Source organism: Glycine soja, chromosome 15 (assembly GCF_004193775.1).
Source record: "Glycine soja cultivar W05 chromosome 15, ASM419377v2, whole genome shotgun sequence".
In the NCBI taxonomy this organism is placed as follows: Eukaryota; Viridiplantae; Streptophyta; class Magnoliopsida; order Fabales; family Fabaceae; genus Glycine; species Glycine soja.
Window position 1 is genome coordinate 26,982,770 of NC_041016.1, and position 8,962 is coordinate 26,991,731.

The following is an 8,962-nucleotide window of genomic DNA, read 5'->3' on the forward strand; positions in this document are numbered from 1 at the left end:
GAACACCACCTTTAGCACAAACCAAAAACACCAACCAAGAAGTGAATTTTGCAGCGAGAAAGCCTGTAGAATTCACCCCAATTCCAGTGTCCTATGCTGACTTGCTCCCATATCTACTTGATAATTCAATGGTAGCCATAACCCTAGCCAAGGTTCATCAACCTCCATTTCTCCGAGAATACAACTCGAACGCAACGTGTGCTTGTCACGGAGAAGCCCCGGGGCGTTCCATTGAGCATGGTAGGGCTCTGAAGCGTAAGGTGCAAGGTCTAATTGATGCGGGCTGGCTGAAATTTGAGGAGAATTGCGTGTAAATCCTAACATTGACAAGAGATGCCACACATGGGGCAATTTTGAAAGCTGTTGTTAGGTGTCCCTAATGACTCATCAGGGTTTCCAAGTTTATGCCATTATTGTAAACCACAGCTACAATGTTAAATGAAATGGATAAAGTTGATATCTTTGTCCCTCATCCTCTCACAAACGCATGTTTGCTTATTCAACTTTCATCGGAATGTGGGTGCAAGCCATTGGTTTGTTTGCTCAAGCGACCTGCGCTCCTGAGTGTTGACTTCCAAGACTGTTCAATCAGAGATTACTCGTCTTGCACGTTGGTGGGGGTGCCGTAAAACAACGAGTAAAGTTCAAAACAAATAAGTTTCAAAATAAAAAAATAAGTTTCAAAATAAAAAAAAATAAAAAGGCATTTGATTGACTGTGTTTTCAAGTAAAAATATAGACGTTCATGTGACTTCATTTTATCATTCCAGAAAGTTTGTCTTCTTAGAGAAGCGAGTTGTCAAGAATAGGATGTTGGACAAATGGCCTCAGTTACCTTAAGAAAAAGGGGGGTTGAATTAAGATGCAAAGACTATTCCCCAATTGAACTATCACTCTTTCTTTTTGGATTAACAATGCACCCTTAACATGAATTACTCAAAAGACAAATCAAAATAAACTTCTTTAAAGCAAAAGATAAATAGCAATAAAAGAAGTTTAAAGGGAGAGAGGAATGCAAACTTGATTTATACTAGTTCGGCCACTTCCCGCGCCTACGTCCAGTCCTCAAGAAACCCACTTGAGATTTTCCACTCTCTTTGTAAAACTCCTTTTACAAAGTCTGAACCACACAGGGACAACCCTTCCCTTGTGTTCAAGAATCCTCTACAATAAGAGACTCTCAGTCTCTTAATCCCTTTTCAGAAGTAAGAAGAAGAGAAGAAGAATTCTCTCTTAAAAGGGATAGATTGTACAATGAAGACCAATCAAAATTCCTTATTGAATATGCAAGTGGTTGACCAAGGAATCTTTTTGAGAGGATAAGACAGTTCAGTTCAGAAAAACTCTTAATCTTTTGAGAGGCTAAACTTTGTGGGCAATGAAAACTCTTTAAATTCATGTTTCCAAGTCACCTTTGATGGCCATTCATAAACCATTTGAATAGATGTGACTCTTGGAAATTATTTTCTGAAAATCTCCTCTGGTAATCGATTACCGGAGAGCAAATCTCAATTTGAAATGATAGAATTCTTTGGTCAAACCTTTTGTTTTTTCAATTTGGAAACTTCTTCCAAAAGATTCTAGAAATCAACTTGATCATATATCTTGACTTTCTTGGATTCTTGTCTTGAATAAAACTTAGAAGCACTTGATCCTTTATCATCATCAAGACATCAAAACATCTTGCTTCTACATAGGAGTCATTTGACTTAATCCATCAGCTGAAAAATCCTTCAACTATTTCTCGTCCTTGGAAAATTCTTTTTGCAAGAATCAATTGCGTCTTTCATTCTTCCTCACTACGAGGTTATGAAAACAAGACAACAATTGGTACCTCTAAGCCCTACACTGGGGCAATGAAAGGCCCCATGCATAAACCTCAAACGAACCTAGGGGCAGATTAGAAGTTCTCACCCAATAGGTTCCCTCCTACAAGGTCATGACGAAAGGCAACGATTGATACCTCAAAGCCTTACACTGGGGCAATGAGGGGCACCGTGCATGAGCCTCAAGGTAACATAGGGGCCGATCAAAAGTTCTCACCCATCGATGTTTTCAACAAAAAAAGGGGGGACAAACCCTGGGATTTCGATGGATTGATTAAACATCAAATGGCTCCATTGCCGTCACTCCAAAATGGTCAAGTGACTAAATCAAAAAGAACATACACTTTGAGGGAGTTCCCGGAGAGATTTGCAAAAGATAGGATGAGGTCGCATGAATTATCACCTCTTTCAAAAGGACAGTCAATCTATGTTTTCCAAAAAAAAAATCAAATCAAAATCAAAATCACAAAATAGGGAAAGAATGCCATGAACATTGTACAACTTTCCATTACATTGCATTGTTTCATATAAAGTCCGCATTTACCCAAATTTCACAACAAAGGTTGCATGCATTTGCATCCCTCAAAATCATGTTAACTACATAGATTCCCTACATCTAGATGTCCAAATCTTTTGAATTTGGGATGACCGACTCTCTCAATGAGTCGATCTCTTGCTTTCTAATAAGGATGGACCCTCGGGTACTAGTACCTTGGTCTTCAGAGGACTACACTCCTCGCCAACAGAGGGCTGCACGCCCTCACTTTAAGAGGACTGTGTGTCCTCACTTTCAGAGGACTGCACGCCCTCACCTTTAGAGGACTACACATCCTCGCCAACAGAGGGCTGCACGCCCTCACCTCCAGAGGACTACATGTCCTCGCCTTGAGAGGGCTACCCGCCCTCGCCTTGGGTACTAGTTACCCTCACCTTCAGAGGACTACATGTCCTCAACTTCGTAGGGCTGCACGCCCCCACCTTTAGAGGACTACACATCCTCGCCAACAGAGGGCTGCACGCCCTCACCTTCAGAGGACCACATGTCCTCGCCTTGAGAGGGCTACACGCCCTCACCTTGGGTACTAGTTACCCTCACCGTTGAGAGGACTACATGTCCTCGCCTTGAGAGGACTACACGTCCTCGCCTTGAGAGGACTACACGTCCTCACCATCAGAGGGCTGCACGCCCTCACCTCCAGAGGACTACATGTCCTCGCCTTGAGAGGGCTACACGCCCTCACCTTGGGTACTAGTTACCCTCACCGTTGAGAGGACTACACGTCCTCGCCTTGAGAGGACTACACGTCCTCACCATCAGAGGGCTGCACGCCCTTACCTCCAGAGGACTACATGTCCTCGCCTTGAGAGGGCTACACGCCCTCACCTTGGGTACTAGTTACCCTCACCGTTGAGAGGACTACACGTCCTCGCCTTGAGAGGACTACACGTCCTCACCATCAGAGGGCTGCATGCCCTTACCTCCGGAGGACTACATGTCCTCGCCTTGAGAGGGCTACACGCCCTCACCTTGGGTACTAGTTACCCTCACCGTTAGAGGACTACACGTCCTCGCCTTGAGAGGACTACACGTCCTCACCACCAGAGGGCTGCACGCCCTCACCTCCAGAGGACTATAAGTCCTCGCCTTGAGAGGGCTACACGCCCTCACCTTGGGTACTAGTTACCTTCACCTTCAGAGGACTACACGTCCTCGCCTTCAAAGGGTCATGTACCTTCAACTTCAGAGGACTACACGTCCTCGCCGTCAAAGGGTCATGTGCCTTCACCTTTGTAGGGCTACATGCCCTCACCTTCAGAGGACTACGCGTCCTGACTTTCAGTGGGCTCCATATCCACACCTTAAGATAATTTAAGGTCCTCTGTCCTTAAATGCTTAACCGAGACTTGCACTTCCGGTTAAGGGGCCAGTAGTTTCCTTTTAACGGTTCCTGGGCCACCCCCTGATATTGGAGGAGGGCCAACTGTGCGAGCACAACCAGAGAGGGAGGCTATAACACAGCTACTATGCATACCGGGGCAAGATTTCACCCGTGCCGCTGCAAAGAGAAGAGTGCGGACCATGCGCACCAACATGACCACTCTTACACAGATATAGATGACATTGCTACTTAGCAACATTCTGCCCAGCGACCGCAACGCCAATCTCTCCCTGCAAAAGTATCAGTTGGTCTGTGTCGTCCCGACATGGGTAAGTATGCATATAGTTCAACTGATTTCTGATACCATCTATTGTTTGCAGGGATCGCACCCACAAGACACCCAGTGGACCCGGAAAAGTCCAACAGGGCCCTGGGGTTTCCAGCTCTGGTTACGGGCCTCTATCAGTCCTACAGAGTGCCCGTACCCCCCCGGCAAGGTTATGTCATCATAGGTAAGTATGCACATCGCTCAACTGATTTCTGATTTCATCAATTGTTTGCAGGGATCGCACCTGCAAGACACCCAGTGGACCCGAAGAAGTCCAACAGGGTCTTGGAGTTGTCAAGCTCTAATTACGGGTCTCTGTCAGTTCTACAGAGTACCTGTAACCTCCAGCAAGGGCATCAGGCCCCCTACTGATCGAGCTTTCATCAAGAAGTACTGCGTCCCTAGGCAGGCGCAGGGCGAAACACCACAGCAGCATTGGGATGGCCGGCAGCGGCAACAGACGCACCGCCATCACCTCTAGAGTTCACCTCTGCTCATCCACAAAAAGGTTTGGGTATTGCCTACACCACATGGCCGACCAATAGGCGACCAAGTCCAAAGCCAAAGGTAAGCAAAGTACTAGGTCATTGACCGACAAGTCATAAGGCGTCCAGCTAAAGACGTTAAAGAAGCGCTACTAGGAGGCAACCTAGTACCTTTTGAATCCGTGCTTGTTATTTGATCACTTTTCATAGTAAGACACACCTAGTTGCTCATGATCCTAGGAATTTAAATAAAACGAGCACAAGCTCGGAAGGTAGTCATACCTCACAAAATATATATATGTATGTTTAGGTAGAAAGATACCTTAGATATGCATGTATGTAAACAAAAACACACTTCACAAAATATATATATATATATATATATATATGTATGTTTAGGTAGCAAGATACCTTAGATATGCATGTATGTAGCAAAAAGATACCTCACAAAATATATATATGTATGTTTAGGTAGCAAGATACCTTGGATATGCATGTATACAGCAAAAATACCTTACAAAACATATATATGTATGTTTAGGTAGCAAGATACCTTGGATATGCATGTATATAGCAAAAATACCTCGCAAAAATATACACATGTTTAGGTAGCAAAATACCTCATGAAAAAAAAGGGGGGAAAAAAAACAAACAAGAAAAAGAAATAAACAAATGATAATGATAAAAAAAAAAAAAAAAAAAAAAAGAAGGAGAAAAAAGAAAAAATAAGTTGTCAAGCTGAAAAACCAACATGCTTTTGAAAAGAGATGACTTCCAACTTTTCTTTGGAAAAATTCACTGATCATAACTAGTTTTTGAAAAAATGTGTATACACCTGAAGGGTGAATGCTGTGAAGATTTTCCCAGACGCCCAAAATGGACTCGGATGAATGCACAAATTGATAAAAGAACATATTTTGGAAACATTGGGTTGATATAAAATAGAGGAAATGAATCCTGAGCCCTAGCATCACATGACCATAAAAATTTGACACTTGAGTGTCCGCATAGGTGCATGCATAACCAGTTTTGCATAAAATTTCCAAATCATCATTTTTGCATTTGTGTCATGGAAATAATGTGGGGCATCCCTTTTTATCCTTGAACCAAACCAAACCCTGACATGTATCATGTCTAGCCATTCTACAAGCCTTGAGCCAAAATCCTGACTCACCATAAACCTTACCCTCGGAAGCAAAAAAAAAAGAAGGAAAGGAAATTTCCAATCAAAGAGAAAGCAAAAAAGAAAAGAAAGGAAATTCCCAATCAAAGAGTGGGAGAAAGAAAAAAGAAAAGAAAGAAAATTCCCAACCAAAGAATGGGAGAAAGTAAAAAAGAAGGAAGCTCCTGGTCAAAGAAACCAGAAGAAATGTGCAGAGAGGTCTTTGGACCAGACAATATCTGAACAGTACAGAATTGTCATCAAATGAACAAAAGAAAGAAAAGGAAACCATGACCTAAAGTGGTCTTCTCCCTTTGATTACCAACCAAAATCCTGTGCGTCGGTGACTTGTTCGCCTCGCGCAAAACCAAAACAGAAAAGGAAAAGGCAAAAAAATAATCAAAAGCCGAAAAACTCCCCAAAAGAACCCATTCCCAAGGGAAGTCCTATTTGATCCATGATCACACATGTAATTTTTGATTTGATAGGAAATAATTTGCAAAGTCAAGTCATGACATATCTATGGTTCGGAATTAGGATGAAACACTTACCTGTGCGAGATTGATACACTTTGAGTGGATTTCTTCTATTTTTGTCGAACCCAGTGTTTCCTCTAAATGGTCATTTAGAAACGAAATGCTAACATCCAAAATCTCATTTATGGTTATGGGAGATTTCATCAGCAGACTCTCCTTCCCCGGTGGACGCATTGTTTTCCACTCAAAAAAAGCGTATGCTGCTCTAATCAGTTGGAATATTTATCTCTTTACTAAAGCATGTTTGCATTTTAGCGAAGAAAACACCGAGACTTTTTCAAGTCTCACAAGGTATCCAGAACTACGTAGGTCTGAATTCCTCATGGGAGGATACGTAGGAGCAAGAGCCTCGCTTTTGTCGACCACACCGCCTTTTGTTGCCATGACTCAAGAGCTAGTAGCACGCGGAGATACCTTACGGTTATCCGCACCTTTTTGTCATCCAGAGGCGGCGGGCCCGATGACAAGCAGAGACCAAGTTTGGTCATTCTGCACCCATGATACGCGGAGATACCTTACGGTTATCCGCACCTTTTTGTCATCTAGAGGCGGCGGGCCCGATGACAAGCAGAGACCAAGTTTGGTCATTCTGCACCCATGATACGCGGAGATACCTTACGGTTATCCGCACCTTTTTGTCATCCAGAGGCGGCGGGCCCGATGACAAGCAGAGACCAAGTTTGGTCATTCTGCACCCATGATACGCGGAGATACCTTATGGTTATTCGCACCCTTTTGTCATCCAGAGGCGGCGGGCCCGATGACAAGCAGAGACCAAGTTTGGTCATTCTGCACCCATGATACGCGGAGATACCTTACGGTTATTCGCACCCTTTTGTCATCCAGAGGCGGCGGGCCCGATGACAAGCAGAGACCAAGTTTGGTCATTCTGCACCCATGATACGCGGAGATACCTTATGGTTATTCGCACCCTTGTATCATCCAGAGGCGGCGGGCCCGATGATACGCGGAGATACCTTACGGTTATCCGCATCTTTTTGTCATCCAGAGGCGGCGGGCCCGATGACAAGCAGAGACCAAGTTTGGTCATTCTGCACCCATGATACGCGGAGATACCTTACGGTTATTCGCACCCTTTTGTCATCCAGAGGCGGCGGGCCCGATGACAAGCAGAGACCAAGTTTGGTCATTCTGCACCCATGATACGCGGAGATACCTTACGGTTATTCGCACCCTTTTGTCATCCAGAGGCGGCGGGCCCGATGACAAGCAGAGACCAAGTTTGGTCATTCTGCACCCATGATACGCGGAGATACCTTACGGTTATTCGCACCCTTGTATCATCCAGAGGCGGCGGGCCCGATGATACGCGGAGATACCTTACGGTTATTCGCACCCTTTTGTCATCCAGAGGCGGTGGGCCCGATGACAAGCAGAGACCAAGTTTGGTCATTCTGCACCCTTGTATCATCCAGAGGCGGCGGGCCCGATGATACGCGGAAATACCCGAGTGGTTATCCGTATAAACATTCTTTTGCTATCTGTAAGACAGAACGCTTGATAGCATGCAGAGACTGACATAGTCTTCTGCACCTTTTGTTCCTCCGGGAACAACAAGTCATTTACATGCGGAAATTTCATGGTCGCCCGCGACTCTCGTCAACCGGGAGGAGCCAAACTAGTGTCATACACTAATTTTCGGGGACCTTTGCTTGATGACATGCGACCATTCTTTGGTCCTTGTGAGGTGCTTGGCACCCATCATTAGGCAATTTGTGAAATTTTGGGAACAACAAGTCATTTGCATGTGGAGATTTTATGGTCACCCGCGACTCTCGCCAAATCGAGAGGAACGAAATTAGTGTCTTATCTTTACTTTCCTTTTATCTCCAATAAAAGACAAGTAAAGAGGGGCAACTGTCATACCCTAATTTCGTCCGGGGACCTTTGCTCGATGACGTGCGACCATTCTTTGGTCCTCGTGAGGTGCTTGGCACCCATCATTAGGCAATTTGTGAAATTCCAGGACATGCCGAAAAACCAAAAAAATATTGATGCACAATCCGTAAGTTTCCGTGACACACCGGAAATCAAATGGAAGCATCGTTGCGTAATTAAGTGAGGTTCCGTAACATTCCGTAAGTCAAAAAGGGGATGATTATGTAATCCGCAAGGTTCCGTAACATTACGGAAAGAAAACAAGTATCGTTACGAAATTCGTAAGTTTCCGTAACTTTACGAAAAAAGAATCACCAAAAAATAGCAGAGGGGGGTGTACTTAGTAAAAATGGGGGTGCAAATAGCACCCAGGCCCACTTGGGCCCTCTGGAATATTCCTCCAGAAGGCGGTTGCTTCTGGAGGAAGCAACCCTGCTCGCCTGGGCGAGCTGGGCGGCAACCACCTCCCCTATTTTGCTATAAATAGGGGAGGAAAGCAAGAAGGAAAGGGTCCAGCCCCTTAGGCACTTCTCTCTCTTTCGAATTTGCTTGGAAAAATTGTTTCCGTGAAGAAAATCTAAGCCGAGGCGCTTCCGAAACGTTTCCGTAACGTTTTCCGTGAGGAATCTCGCAAAGCTTTCAACCGTTCTTCGACGTTCTTCATTCGTTCTTCATCGTTCTTCGATCTTCAACGGGTAAGTACTTCGAACCAAGCTTTTCGATTCATTCTATGCACCCATAGTGGTCCACATTGTGTTTCGTGCATTTTTATTCTCATTTTGTTTACTTTTTATACCCCCTGTTGACGTGCTTAAGCCATTTTACTTAAGTCATTTCTCGCTTAAC